The 16,003-nt window shown below is 45.6% G+C and overlaps 1 long non-coding RNA gene across 1 annotated transcript in view; it reads left to right on the plus strand.

The window, feature by feature from the left end:
• The first annotated feature begins 472 nt into the window (after positions 1-472).
• LOC123000824 (uncharacterized) overlaps positions 473-16,003 on the plus strand; it is a 29,401-nt gene continuing 13,870 nt past the window's right edge. The window contains exon 1 of the long non-coding RNA XR_006409117.3: positions 473-585. This is a non-coding gene — a long non-coding RNA (uncharacterized LOC123000824). The remainder of the gene's footprint in view (positions 586-16,003) is intronic.

Genomic DNA, 16,003 nt, shown 5'->3' on the forward strand with positions numbered 1-16,003 from the left:
CATCATTTTTGATACTTGCCTTGAAATACTTTTATAACACACTTACCTGTGCCACAGCATGCTTGGGAAGATAAACAATCATGAATAAGAATATTTTGCAATGTATTTGATCGATGCTAGGAGGAAGTCTGTTCAGATTTTTTATGGTTTGTAGTGGAGTGCCCTGACTCTTCTATATAGATCAGAGGGTGGTAGAGAATAGGGGTTAAGCGTACACACTTTCAGAAGCCAGACTGTCTGGGATGAGTGCCAGCTTCCAGTTTCCCCATTTATTAACTGCGTGACCTTGAGCAACTTGCTTATCCTCTCAGTGCCTCAGTTTCCTGATCTGTCTAAAGGGGAATCATAGTGCCTAAATGAGTTAGCCCGTGTAACATGCTTAGAACAATGCTGGGCCCTCATAGCATTCAGTCAATGTTTGTGTTTCAAAGTACATTCATCCATGTTATGTAAACGTTCAAGCTGGTGAGTCATTTAGTCCAAAAACCCAGAGTCCGTTTGACACAGCTGAAGCAGATGTAGAAGCTTTTCGGGTTGATTCCTGTGTCGGGGACTGGGAGTCTGTATTTTTACAAACCTCTCCAGGTGAGTGAGTCTTAGGATCAGGCAGGTTCCTAAGCCACTGGTCTAGAACCCTGGACACAGTTGGACAGAAGCTGGGTGGTGGGCGAGACCAGAAAGATTCAGAACAGTGAATTTGAGACGGCCCCACCCAGACAGTGGCCCTTTGTTAGGAGCATGGCAGGGCGATGTGATATTTAAAGCTGGAACTTTGTCAGCTGAAAACCAGTTGATATAAAGAGGGCCAAAGTAATGAAAAGGTGGAGGAAACCTGTGGACAGAGTAGGTTTCTTTCTGGAGTTAATCAGTACTTTATTTGCAGGGATATTTTTTCTACTTTTGGTTCCTTTTGGCTTTGTCTAGCTTATTTTTGAAAGTATTCAGACATGTATTTTGTCCTTATGATACAGCTAAGGTTTATTTAGTATGCGCTGGGCACTGTGCTAGCGGTTTTTAGCCTTTATTTGATGTAACCTTCCTGTTAGCTGTAGGAGGTATGTACGATTGTTCCCATTGCACAAATGAAAAAAACTAAAACTGGGGGGAAGTGAAATAACTTGCACAAGGTGCAATATCCATTCTCCCCTTCTTCTTTAGTAACATAAGGGCAATTTTATTTGGGGTGGTAATGGCACCCACTGAAAAAAACTGTATTTTCCACTGCCCCTTCCAGCTAGGTGTGGCCTAGCTGGTTATGGCCAGTGAGATGTTATCTGGTTCTGGCCAATGAGATGCAAATGAGAATACTGCGTGTGTCCTCTGGGAAGGTTCTTTAAAAGGTATTGACTCTGCCATGAGGTCCTTCTTCATCCCTCCTTCCTGATGCCTGGAATGCAGACATGATAGGAGCTTCAGTAGCCATCTTGTACTTTGAGGCTATAAATTATGTATTAGGTGATAGTGGAGAAAGAAGGAAGAATTTCAGTCCTTGATGATTGTGGAACTGCTACATCTGCCCCCGGCTGCCTAGCTCTAACATATACGAGAGAGAAATAAACCTGTATCTTGTTCAAATTTTTTTTATCAACCAACAAACACAATCCTAACTGTAATAGTAGCTCATGCTTATGTTGTGTTTTATCAAAGCACATATGCCAGACGCTTTTCTAAGTCGTTTCTTATATTATATTCTTATATCTCTTATAATATCTTATAACATATTCTTATATTCTTATAATATTCTTATATTCTTATATCTCTTATATATCTTATAATATATTTTTATATTCTTATATCTCACAACAACCCTATAATGTAAGTACTGTTGTTATTCCCATTTTGAAAATGTGGAAATTGAAGCAAAGAGAGATTCAGTGACTTGCCCAGCGTCACCCAGCTCAAAGTGGCAGAGCCAACAACACACAGCTAGTAAGAGTTAGCTGTGGGATCAGAACTCAGGTCTGTCTGACACCAAATCCATGCAGCAATTGTATTATCCTTGTAATAACTGGAACTGTATGGCCTCTTTCATACTCAGTGTGAATATCGTGCACTTTGTGGTTTTCCTTACCTCAATTTTACCTTCTACTTTAATTCACAAAATGGAGGACCACTAAGTGCTGGCCATGGTTTCTCCAGAAGATCAGAACAGACTTATTAGGACCCACCTAAGATCCCTAACTCCTTAAACCTCCAAAACAAATGTCACAGATGGATTCCAAAGTTAATTATTTTAAAAAGCATTCATGGAATCCTATTCACCGTTGCTTCCATTACAAAACTGTTTTGCTGCTTTCATCATCAAGTAGAACTCCATCATAAACAGAGTTGAGCTGTCCATCGATCCTCTCATTCATTCATTCAACAAACATTCAGCATCTGCTCCTCACCAGGTGCTCTCCCCAGTGCTAGGATACTGCAACAATGACAGACAAGGTAGAATTCACACTCTGCAGAAAGCGAGGCAGAAAACGAACACATTAACAAATAAACACACAAGAAAATACCAGGGGCAAACATGCGATGCAAAGGAAAGAAGTGGTAGAGGCTCCTTTAGGAAGGTTTCACTGAGGAGGAGATATTTGAGCTGGGACTTGGTAGGGAAAGGGAAGTCCCTTGGAAAGATCAGGGAAGGGCCTTCCAGACTGAGGGAACAGTGATTCCCTGGGGTCGGAATGAGTGTGGCATGTTCAAAGGACAGACAGAAAACGCATGTGACGGGAACATGGGCAAGGGGGAATGGCATGGGGTGAAGTCCGAGAGTTTGATGGGCCAGATCATGCCAGCTGTGAAGGCCAAGTTAGGGGATTTTGCTCTAAGAGACAGGGGAAGCTGTTGGAGGGTTTTAGGCAGCAGGGCGGGTATTTGTCACTCTGGCTGGCCAGCATGCCAGAGCTCTTCTTATTTTGGTAATCACGAAAGTAATGGAAGGCAGGGTCCCAGTTCTCGTTGTGGAAGCCAAGGCTTAGAAGGGATGAGAATGTCTCTCTTAATATTTAGAACAAGGCCAATCTGATGCTGCAGTGTGGGACTTTGAATCTCAAAGAGGCAAGGCCAGTTAGAAATTATTAGGGCGGCCACGGTGCAGTCAGGAGTGCACAGGGGTGCGTGTGCAGGGGCAGGGGGGTCCAGCATATGGTGATCAATGGCCGTGGCACCTGGCTGCCCTAAGCATCCCGTGCAAAGGAATCGGGCTGCATCCTCAGCAAACCATTCCAGGAGCTTCACTGTGCAAGCTTTCCTCTGTACTTTGGTCTCCAGTCTTCCTCTTGATTCTCTTGAGTTCCCCAGTCAGTTTCAATAAATTCCTCTTCTGTTCAAAATTTAGCCGGTGCTGGTTTCCGTGGTTGGAAACCAAGCGCCTTGACTAGCACAGCAGGGGAGTGACGCAATTTGAGGCACGTTTTCAAAAGATAACTGGCTGCTAAGTGGGAAATGGATTAAAAAGTCTCTCAGCCAAGGGCCAATCAGAAACAAATCACAGTAGGTCTTGCAAACAGAGGGGCTTTAATATAAGGGATTGCTTTCACAGTCCTTAGAAGGCAGAAAGTAAAAGGAAGAGGGTAATAAGCCAGGGATTGGTAAGTGCAAGAAGTAGCTCCTACCTCCTAAGGTGGGAGAGCAGGTTGTGTGACCCTTCCCTAGGAGCTTGGAGGAGGGGCTTCATAGAGCTGGTGCTGGGATGTCTGAGGGAAGCCCTACCCTGCTCAGACCTCTGCGGAGGGGGTGCGCTCTGGCTGGTGCTCTCACCAAAGGAGTGTGGCTCTGCAGGTCCTCAGACCTCTCAGGGGCACTGCTCCGCAGGTGAGGGCGTGGGCAGCACTGGCCCCTGGGGTGCTGCGAGTACTCCAAGTCCCCGGAAGCCGGTGCCAGTTGTATGCTGCTGCTCGAGCAACGCTGAAAAACACAAAGTGAAGAACAGGAAAGAAGTTCCTTCTCCCTTCTCTCCATTTTTATTTCTCCTTCTAATGCTTCACATTGCCAAACCCAACAGGAGGCCGGCTAGCTGCAAGGTGGGGTGAAGTTTGCATCATCCCAAATCCAGATTCCAGAGAAGAGCTTAGAAGGGGATCTCGGAGGCCATAGATAAATACCCGGTCCAGGAGCGTCAAGGCCAGTTAGGAGGCCACTGCAGTCACCCAGGAGAAAGACGGTGGCATGGACTAGGATACCGGCAGCGGAGATAGCAAGACATAGGTCAGGAAGACGGCAGCCTCTGGCCCAAAGCTGCAGTTCCTGGTGCAATAGTTGCTGTTATTAAAGGACCTACCATAGGCTCCGTTCTCCGGGCCAATGGGGGCCTCGGTTAGCATAGGCTTGTCACACCGGCACCAGCACCGCCCGCGCTAAGCTGCGTAAGCCCAGGGGCCGCAGTGCTTGCGCAAGGTGGTCCTTGAGGCCCCGGAGGAGTCGGTCCTCAGGAGCTGGCTGAGACCCTGCAGCAGAACATGAAAACTGTGCTGTGCCTGGAGCAGCCCGAGTGTCACCACTTGCGTAGTGCTCCTACCCCAAGGAAGAAGTGACCCCCTATTTGAAGAAGTTATATTCAAATGACTACTGTTGTATCAGTAGCTTTGATGTGTATGAGTATGGGCTGCCTCCAGGAACCGCACGCCATCCATCCCTAAGCGTCAGGCACTCCTCTCAGCGGTGGCTTAGTCTTCCCTTTCCGTTATAAAAGCTTCTTGAGGGTCAAATATGTTCATATTAAAGTGGTCATTATTAAAAGGAAAAAAATGGCAAGAATTGATTTGAGATCAGAGATAGAATTGATAAGAGTTTCCTCTGAGAGCTTAGGGATGAATTTAGTATCAATATTATCAAGACAGTTACTGGATACCTGCTCTTTGACAGGGTAAGAGCCCAGTGAGGGGTGGAGAAGCACCTGGAAACTCAAGCAGAGGGAAGCTGTTAGCTCTAGGTCTGAAGAGACAGGGGAGGGAGCTGCAGTCAAGGAAGAGGGGACACCAACAGGACCTAAGCCTCCCATGGGAGAGTAAGTGCCCCGCCCAGGCTTTGTTCCTCTTACTCTCTGTCTTCTGCTCCCTCAACCAGAACCAGAGGCTCAGGGAGTCCAGGTACTGCGATGGGCAGAGACCAGCCTTCCCGGCACAGGGCAGGAGAGGCAATGTATCTATAGGAGAATATCCAACAATACCTTATAAGCAGTGAATTTTTTCTCCACGTACTACACTATATTTGCACAGCCTTTGAACTGTCTAAGGTAGTTTCAAATCCGTTATTTCATTTTATACTCAAAAGTACTGCAATGGTTAATTTTATATGTCAACTCGACTGGATCACAGGGTATCCAGACATTTGGTCAAACATGATTCTGGATGCTTCTGTGAGCATGTTTCTGGGTGAGATTAACATTCGAATCCATAGACTGAGTAAAGCAAATTGCTCTCCCTACTGTGGGTGGGATCTCATCTAATCTGTTGAAGGCCTGAATAGAAGAAAAGGGCTGACTTTTCCTTAACTAAGACCTCTGCCTGACTGCCTTCAAGCTGGGACACGGGGCTTTCTCCTGCATTTGGATTGGATCTGAAACATTGGCTCCTCTTGCGGCTTGAGCCAGCTGGCTTTTGGACCAGAAATACTCCATTGACCTTCCTGGGTCCCCAGCTGGCTGACTGCTGATCCGGGGCCTTGTCAGCCTCCACACTCATGTGAACCTAGCCTTACAAAAAACCTCTCTCTCTCTCTCTCTCTCTCTTTCTCTCCTTCTTTCTATATACTCCTGTTTGTTTTGTTTCTCTGAAGAACCCTGACTAATCCTTGTAAACTAGGCAGGGCAGGTGTTATCTCCAGAAAGAGACGGATAGGACTGTTTGGAGGGCTCAGTAAGAGGACAGAAATTATAAGGTAGGTCTTAACTCTCGTTCTTTTTTGCCATCTGTCTAAGCCATGCTCACTCTGTTTATGAAACTCGCGATAGCAGCAGAGGTCCCAGTGATCAGTTTTTCCTAAAACAGCATCTACCTGTTCACCCAATAAGACCTTGAAACCCCCTCTCTCTTTTCTTCCCAGCTAAATTGTTACCAAACTTTCCAAATATCCCTTGAATCTGTTCTCGTCCATCTTTTGCCATAATTTAAGCCCTCCCGTTTCCTCCCTGGAGTAAGCTCAGCATGAGTACTTACACATTTGCGTGATTGTTGATTGAATTTGCCTCCTGCACCAAGCCTAGGATCCACAACCCACTACTGTGACCACCAGCTCTTGTCACACACAGAAGTCTCAGCATATTTGTTGCTGAATTAACCATCTTTCTGTCTAGTCTCTTTCTTTCTCTAATCATACTGCCAAGAGTGAACTTTTAATATGCAGATATGATCTCTCCACTTATCTGTTCTTCATTCTAGCAGAAGTCCTGAACTAGAGGCCTGTGGGCAACTCTAAAGATGTTTCATCTAGCTCCCATGACTTAAAAAAAATTTTTTTTGAATAATTGCCAACTTAAAAAATCTTGGTCTGTCTGATAAAAGTCGGGAATTGCAGCTTTTCTAGACAAGATTTGGTAACCTGGGTAAGTTTCAATGTCTTATCCTGGCTTCCAGGCCTTCTGTTGTCTGACTCTGTCTCCATTTACTTCTTCTGTGCCTCCTGGGCTCCAAATCCACATTGATTATGTACAGGGGACCATATACTTTCCTGCCTCTGTGCTTTGGTCCTGGGAAGTCTTGGATGCCCTTCCAACCAATGACCACCTCTTATCATCCTCTCTGACTTCTGCTCAGCCTACAAGACTTGGCTTGGTTCTTTTCCTCTAGGAAGGCTTTCTCCCTGGCAGTAGGCATTCCTCTTCCTAAAATACTCCTCACATTGTTTTTGGAATTATTTGCAACCTGTACAGCCCCTTCTACCAGATTTAAGTACCAATACAATTGCATTTCTTCTGGGTGTGAAACAAATTGCTCACAGCCTCCCTTCCCCAATTAGTGGGACTCCAATTGCCTGAATTCAAAAATTAGAACTAGGAAACATCATCAGTCCCCTAGTAGGCCCCTATTTTACTCTGTGGTTGATTCTGTTACTATTCTATAGGGTCGATATTGAAAGCTGGTTTTGTAAAATAGTCTGTATTTGTCTGCTACAAGGATGACAGCCTTGCATTTCATATTCCTCACTGTGCTCTGAGGGAAGATCCCTTCAGAGTTGTCCTGAGTTAGAAATGTTTCTCTTTGACTCTTTAACTTACAATCTTGTGCTCATCCTCTCTCTCAAAGCCCACCCTGCATACCAGGTTAGCCAGGACAGGAGGGGCTTTCCAGGGACTCCCCCTTTGCTCTGGTTAAGTTCCTCTTTGGGGCCTTTTCCTCCTGTCTCACCAGGGGAACTGAGTAGGGACCATCCCATTTATCAGAGAGGTTATAACATTGAACCTCACAAGCGAGAAGGTCCAAGTTTCTATTCCTTCCGACCTGGGAAGCTCTTGGTCTGCTATGCAAAATACTCCTTTTCTCTTTAGCAGACCACCTGGAACAATTGAGAGGGCCAGGCTTTCTCATGCTGCAAAGTTCGTTCTATTACTCTCTTCCTTTAGAGCAAAGGGTACCTTCTTTCCTATATTTACAAAAAAAACAGAGGGACTGTCCAGGTGATCTTCAAGCAAAGACTTGCTCCAAGGTGACTAGTATATTTTATCTGGAAAGCAGGCTCTGGCAATTTGTGAATATGACAGCTTTACCTGATAAGAATTTTCTGAGTTCTACCTTGTCTTAGGTGGGGTTTTCTGTAAAAGACTCAGAAGTGGATATTTGCATGCAGACTGTTTTTGGCAGAGTATTCTCCCAGGAACAACATTCTCTCAGGAACAACACCTGTAGGCGAGTGAGAGGAGCCAGTCTGGGCAAAGGAAGGAACTGGACTGTGATATGATTGTAACAGAGGCCTTAGCTGAACCCACAAGGAGCTCTGGGGCTAGGATGACTCTTCAGTGTTATCTCCAGGGGAAGCAAGGAGGCTGGCCATCGTACCCTCTCAATGACCAGTCATTGACGAGTCACAGGATGTGGAATGCCCCAGCTCTAGAGGTCATAACCTTGGGGGAGGCACCTCCCATCAGCCAAGGGCAATTCCTGAGGGTGGACTCAGCTGTGAGCCATTAGCACACTACTGGTAAGTGGAAGCAAAAGTGTCTCAGTTTTGTTTGTTTATTTAAGTAATCTCTACACCCAACATGGATCTTGAACTCACAACCTCGAGATCAAGAGTCACATGCTGTACCAAATGAGCCAGCCAGGTGCCCCAAAGTGTCTCAGTCTTGAAGGGGAGACCTGGCAGTGCACCACAGTGTCCACTATATTCCCATCTGGGCAGAGTTTATTTATAGCTGTCTCCTACCCTGTACTCTAAGTGCCTTGAAGGCAGAAAAACAGGTGTGCCCAACAGAGTACCTGAAATATAGCATCCACCCGATTAGTGACTAACAGGTGAACGACTAAATGCATGCATGAAAGAGTAAACATAAGCTCAATGACTCAATAATAAATTATTATTGGTTCCCTTTATGCAGAACTTTACATATGCAAATTATTCTGCTAAAATATGTTATAAATATGTAAGTGCTGCAAGCAATAACTTCTAATAAAAGCTGTCATCAAAATGAATTAGTAGTTAGTGGGCACGAACTAGGAGCATGACCCTGCATTCGTTAATTCTCCCAGAATGCATCTGTCTTAATAATAGAACTATTTAAAGGTTTCAGAGCTGACATCCTAATTCATCTCTTAAATTGCTTTTTAGACCCTCCACTTCGTTAGACAAATTTCCTCTCATCAGTCCTAAATCCTGTTTTCATTTATATACTGTTTCCAAAGTTTATTGAGCATTTTATCCTTGCTGTCAACTATTTTATCTTGGCTGTTTTTGCATCTCCTCTGATGTTTGTAATCTTCTTGCCAGTAGTCCGATTTCTCACGGATATTTGTTGTTTTGACTCTCCAGAACCACAGCTCCCTTCTTCTGGGAAAACCTCTGTCACAGCCCCGTGTAACCCTAGGGAGTGGGGGCTGACAATCATAGAACCCTGCCCCCAGGGCCACAGTGATTGGCCCATGGTTGAGCACATGATCCAACCTGGACCAATTACAGTTCTTCCCTGGGATCTTTTTTTACCTTGGGGGAAAAAGGAAAAGAAATTGGGAAAGAAGAGTGTTTTGTTTCTGTTTTTGTTTTTTGTTTTTGTTTTTCTCTCTGCTTGTGGGGTTTCTTGTCAGTTGAGGTGCACAGTGCTACCAAAGGCCACCTCACCACCACCACCCTTGAAGGAACCCTCCAGCAATAGGAGAAAATGAAGTCAGCTCAAGGAGAGAAACAGGATGACAGGAGAGTCCCTAGACCTTTCACATCCCCAATTCCAGGAGCTGAAATCTCAGGAACTCCCGGTTTCCTGAGCTCCCAAGGCTTAGCCACCAAATTCTTCCTTCATCCTGGGAGTCATCTCAGTCTGCTGCCCAAAATCTCCCTTTGAGCTTAAACTGGGTTAAATTGTGTTTTTAGCACTTCCAATCCAGAGACTCCGCCCCCAAGCCCCTGCCTTTTGGTAAGATCACTTTGTAGCTCATTGGATTGAAATGTAAGTCTGAATACTATCTTATAAATCTTGTGCTGTCAAGGCAGGCCACCTACAGGAGGTGACCAGGCATACAGTTTAAGAGTATCAGCTCAGGAGCCCTGGGTTCACATCCTGTCTTCACCACCAACTAGCTAATTGACCTTGAGTAAGGTCCCTAAATTGTGCCTGAGCTCCTCACCTGTACCATTTGCAAAACTCTTAAAGGGTGATTGTGCACATTAATGGGATTATGTCTTTACAGCCCTAGGACAGCACCTGGCACATAGCAAGAATGCAGTAAATACAACTGTTAGGATCTTTGCCCTCTCTTGTCACTGATGTCTCATGGCACAGTCACCCTGTGGGAATCAGCACCCATTGATTCAATATAGGACCTCACAGTTTTTTCCATTCTTACTTTCAGATTGTTAAGTAAATGTCTACCTTTGACATTTCATGGCCTTTCTCTTGGACCAGGTTCTCCGCCTTTTTCTCTCTGCCCTTGGTTCCATCCTGAGTTTTGTTCCTTGGTATTCTGTCTCAGTTCTTTTTCACAACATCATTCTCTTCCTTCTTTACAAAATGCTTCTTATTTATACTCATACACTGGAACATTCCTACTACAAGGAGCAATTTGCTGTATGTTTATTTTCTCTGGAATCCTCTCTCCTTTATGGAAGCAGAGTTATTTATCAACCTATGATTGAGCTCTTCCCAGTTTGGTTAGGGCATGCTGCAAACCGCCCCTATAATTGCAAGGCCCTGGGATAATGCTTTTTTTGGCCACGACACAAACCACAGTCAAAAAGGTCTTCCTGAGTTTCAAAGGTCAAGCAATTAGAATTTTCTCAGGCGTTTAGAGAAGTAGAAGCAAGGCTTTTCCTCAGGGAGCATTTGTTGTCATTCTTTAAATGAGTATGAGGCATCCAGGTTCTAATCCTAGCTCTGCACCTCCTCCCAGGGTGCCTCAGTTTCCTCATCTGTTACATGGGTTTGCAGCAGAACACCCTGATGCATGAAAATTAAAACAAAACAATTTGGTGTTTTGTGAATTGTAAGGTGTTGCATACATGGGAGATGCTATTAATGCAAACTTTAGTAGGAACCCAGTGACAGATACAAAACAGGGTCTAGTTCTCTTTAATTTGCTTTGCACAGTGCCATGTGCAAGAGGACAAATCCGGGGTACTTTGGTGAAAAGCCACATTTAGGACCTTCTTGAGTAAGGCAGACAAATGGAGTCAGGTGCTCATGTCCCCAGTCCCTTTAGAAGCTCCAGAGAAAAGACACATCAAGGAGTATTTCAATTTGTAAACGTCATTGGGAAAAGGTTTTAGTAGGAGAATAAAATAACCCACGTTATAGCCTCTCCAAGGAGCCTTCCCTTAGTTGGCCCCCGTTGCCATCCTTGCTGGATCCTCCATTCTCACTCAGTTAGGCCTGGAAGGGTCATCTGGAAACTTTCTTGCCCCATCTGGCTCATGTGATAGAGAATGTTCTAGTGCCCACCTCCAGCCCCACACCTCCCCCCCCCCCTTCAGTGGTTGTATAGGCTCAGATTTTCCCCGTCTTGCAGACGGGGATAGTTAAATCTATAACATGCCTCAGCAGAACATTGTGGGAATACAGAAGTGACTAATGCTGCCTGGGGAAGTGAAGACTTCACAAAGCAGCTAATTTTAGAGCTAAGTCCTAAAGGCGAAGGAGGTGTTGCCACAAGGTAAAGGGTTGGGAAGGATCCCCACTCCTGCTCCCTGTCCCCCAGCAGAGTATAGCTCGGCTTTGACAAAGGCATGAAAAAGCTTGCCACATGCAGGGCACAGCAGGCAGCTGCTCCTGGCTGGAGTCAGGACTGTGTGGGTGGGGAGGGGCCTGGGTTACTAAGGCTGATGGGTGGGGAAGGGTCTCCTGAGTCTGGGCCATACCAGCTTGCCACCCCCACTGCCCCATAGCTTCCCCCAAAGCTGCAAAGAGGCATCACTTTTCTGTCCCAAATGGTAGGTGATTTTGTGAGACGCTCTTCCAGCCAACCTCTGATAGGAGTTAAGAAAACGCCCCGGGTTAGCTCCCTGATCGGTCTCGTGAGGGGTTAGGGTGGCTTCATCTCCCCCTTCTCTTCTAACCTCAGCGTCTATCTTGAACCCTTCTCAGTCTTTCTCTCTGGGGACAGAGGGCCTCTTATGCAAATAAGAGCTTCGTGGCTTGCTGTGACAGCCCGGGGTTGCCAAGGTCAGTATTCAGATCTGGGTTTCGCTTCTCCTCTGCTACAGTAGCTGTAAACTGCAGCCAGACACCTCTCCCTGCCTGCTTCCTTCCACATCGGTTAAAGGGCTTTTACAAGAATTAGATGATGTGTGGGCTTCTCTGTTCCCAGTCCTTCTTTCCCGGTGATCCCTGTCTTGGTGAAAGGCATCCATGTTCACCCAATTGCTAAAATCAGAAACCTGAGAGTCATTCTTAATCCCTCTTGCTAATAACCTGTCAGCTGGTCCTGTCAATTCTACCTCCAAAATACACCTTTTCTCTCTCTGCCTCTACTTCCTTAGTCCCAGCTGACAACACCACCTGTTGTGTGAGTACTGGACTATTGTCATGGCATCCCAACTGCTTTTCTGCCTCTCACAACCTCCAAAAGGTCACCAGAGCCATCGTCTTAAAATGTGAATCAGGTGTATCATGCTCCAGCTGAAAACTCTCCAGTGGTTTTCCATCTCACCGATAGTAAACACCAAAGGCCTTATCATGGCCTACAAGGCGCTATATGGGTTGGCATCTGCCTTCCTGTCCCCCTGTCCCCATCACAACTTGTCATCCATCTCCACTAGCCTTCAGACAATTCCTAGAACATGCCAAATGCCAAGCTCTTTCATGCCTTGAGAACTTGTCCTTCTCATTCCCTCCTCTTGAAATACTCTTCCCCTGGCTTTTCATGTTTCTGGTTCCTTGGCTGAAATGTCTCCCCCTCAGGTAGCCTTTCCTGTCCTCCTCCTTTTATTACAGTAGGTCCCTCTATCCCCATACACGTTTCTTCATAGACTGATCACAGCTTATCATTATTTATTTACTTGCTGTTTAAGGTCAGACTCACTAGGATTAAAGCTTGAGAAGAGGAATCAGGTGCATGTGATTTACTAAGGAGCTATTTCCAAGGGAGACGACTAAAGGAGTGGGGGGTAGTAGAACAGGGATGGGGAAGAAGACAGATAAGGATGGGATTTCAGGTAGAGTCCCAGCCTCAACCTGATTCCATAGGGCACCTCTACAGTATAAATCCTGCCTCAATTTATCCCAGCATGAAGCAAATGAGCTGCGTTTTCCTATTTTCCTATTCCTGCACCAGGATTCTCTCTCTCCCTCTGCCTCCCCCCACTCCCACCCCCCCACCCCCATCTCAAGCACACTCTCTCTTCTCAAAAAAAGTAAAAAAATGAAAAATCAGTTAGGGGCACCTGGCTGGCTGGCTCAGTCGGTAAAGCATGCGATTCTTGATCTTGGGGTTGTGAATTCAAGCCCCACATTGGGTATGGAGATTACTTAAAAATAAAATCTTTAAAAGAAAGAAAAAGTCATCTCTGGAAAGAGACTGACCCTGGAGAAGGCATCTGAGCTATTAATAAATGGAAACCTCAAGTATAATTGGAGGCAAGTAATAGAGGTGTGTGGGGGCTGGGTAGGCCAATCCTGCAGTTAGAACAGGGAGAGTCTAGCCTCCAGACAATTGCCCACATCAGGAAGTAACAGTTTCAGCGTTCCAGGCAGCACGAGATCTGATCTCATGTGAGGGAAGGCAGGACCTCAGGGCCTCAGTGGAACAGGCTTGGATTCACTACAAAGATTTGGTCCTGGCAGGACATGGGAGCACTGGGATCAGAAAAGAAAGCAAAAGCTCAGGCCCACATACTGTGTATTAGGCACCTCAAAGGACAAGCAGCAGTGACACTTTTTGGTCACCCAAGCCATGAAGAGTTCTATCTGTTAGAATTCCTGGTTGCAAGGTAGGATGGTTGACTCATCTGAGGACCATCCCAGTCCTAGGCAAACTAGGACAGCCGGTCACCCTGTTGCAAGGAAGAGACATGTCACAGGTTGGGTTTCCTGGGGAGCGAACTTTGAGACAGTGCTCAGCTTGCAGCGGCTGTACTAGAGAGTGGTGCTGGGATCACCACCTAAGGAAAGGACAAGAAGAGACAGAAGCAGGCATGCGCAGAGGCAGGAGATGAGCTGAAACGCTGCCTCAGCCAAGCCCGCGGAAGACTCTGAGGCTGGGATGGACCTTCGGAGTTGCCCTGAGTTTAGTGTTGCCAGATTTAGCAAATAGCAATGCAGGATAGCCAGTTAAATTTGAATCTCAGATAAATAATGGATAACTTTTTGCCATAAGTATCTTCATACAGTACTTTTAACATACTTATACTGAAAGAATGTTTCACTGTTGTCTGAAATTATCTGAGCATTGTGTTTTTTCTCTGGCAATCCCACTTGAGTTGGGCTAAGGGGCCAGGTCTTTCTGCCCGATGTGGACCAGTCTCTGGATTCAGACTGGTTCAGTAAAGCAGGTGTGACCTTGGGTAATGAGACTCTTCAGCTGAGGCCATTCTGAAGAGGGCTGACAGCTGAGGGCTGCCTGCCAGCAGCCCACTCGACAGCTGAGAAAATAAATTCTTCAGACTTGAAAGGGATTTTGGAGAGCCCATCACAGTGCCTACTACAGAAACAGACTCTTGATAACTTGTTTACTGGAATGTACTAGAAGGGTATTGTGTTCACAGAATCAATGGGAGGGTGGAGAATGGGGCTCAGAAAATAGCCATGAGAGCTGAGTAGCAGGGAAAACATGGCCGGGTCACACCACGGGAAAAACAACCTGAGTTGTGGAATTACTGCTGAAGAAACCACAACCTGCCCTCACCTTCCAGCGGACTCTCAATCCTGCTGCTTCCATATTGAATAGTGTCCCCACACTGGACTGTTGTATTAGTCTTTCAAGATGACAAATCTTGGTAGGAGCATCCAATTGGCTGATTTGGATCACATGTCTACCCTCCCCCTCCTGTAGTCCTACTTTCCACCTAGTCTTTCACAAATGTGAATTCTAAAAAAATTAAAAGGGTACATCAGGGCCTGGTGCTAGAGGCAATATTAGGAGCTGGCAATGTCTCTAAGATCACCTCATGGTTTAGATTAATCCTCGTCCATTGGCCCCAAGGAGTGTGATTGTAAGACGTGGGAGAGAAAACCATGTGTGATCACAGAATATCTGATATTTTCAAATATAAGATGCAAACAGCAGTGGGTAACCCTAAGAACTCTAGGACCCGGAATGCATCTAATTATGTAGATACCTTACCCAGACGCAAATGTGACTTGCCAATGCAGAAAAGTTCATTTTCTTGTGTAGAATTTACTTTCTGTTGCTATAGGACCACCCTTGCTGTATTTTATATTTGAGAGACTAGAGTAGGAGGAGCCCTCCTTCAAATGATAGATGATTTCCATCTCGTGTTTAAGAAATATTCTTAAGTTCATATGCTGATATAGTATATCAGCAAGGAATATTAAAAATGGGACATTTTACAAATAAATGAGTTTGGAAGCAGATCAAAGGTATATAGAGGCTTTTCCAGGATCGGTTTTAGTGGGTAGATGTGACCTGGTGGGGTCACCAGGACTTGGAGGTCATCAGTTCTACAGATTCAGAAAGTTTATTTTTATCTTTGTTCATCCATGCTTCTACCCATCCATCCATCTTTACATCATCTGTGCAACCAGCCCAACAGCCATTCAACAAATGTTTATTGAGCATCTAGTATGTGTTATGCATTGTGGTTGGTACTGGGGACGGAGTCGTGAATGGGAGAGTCAGGGTTGTTATTTTGTGTAGTTTACATTCTACCAGGGAGACAGACAAAAAAGCAAGTAATCAGACAAATAAGTGTGCCTGTTTCCATCTGCAAGGAAGGAAACAAGAGGCTGAAGCAGAAAATAAAGGGTGGGGAGATTACGACACTTTGGCCCAGAGAGGTTAAAAACCTTGGTCAAGACCACCTGCTGGCAGGTGGAGAGCTGGGATTGGAGCTTGCATCCATACTCTAAATCGCCAAGCCACACTGCCTCATACCAAATCTCTCCATGTCTGATTTCTCCTTTGTGAAGGAAGACCTACACATGTCCCCCCAGGTTGCTGGTTCTTTTCTGCCCTTGTCTTTCCCCCTGGTTGATGAGCCCCATCCTGTTCACTGAATTTGTCCCGCGTTAATGCCCACCCCCCACCACACGTGTTTAGCCTTACATCTCCCTGCCTGCAATTTACCTGACAATACTCTTCAGAACTGTCAAGGTCATAAAGAACAAGGAGAGCTGACAGATGGCAGCTAGACATAGGCGGTGAGCACACCATAACATACAGCCTTGAGGAATCACTGTGTTGTATACCTGCAACTA

Source organism: Ursus arctos, unplaced genomic scaffold (assembly GCF_023065955.2).
Source record: "Ursus arctos isolate Adak ecotype North America unplaced genomic scaffold, UrsArc2.0 scaffold_6, whole genome shotgun sequence".
Taxonomy (NCBI): Eukaryota; Metazoa; Chordata; class Mammalia; order Carnivora; family Ursidae; genus Ursus; species Ursus arctos.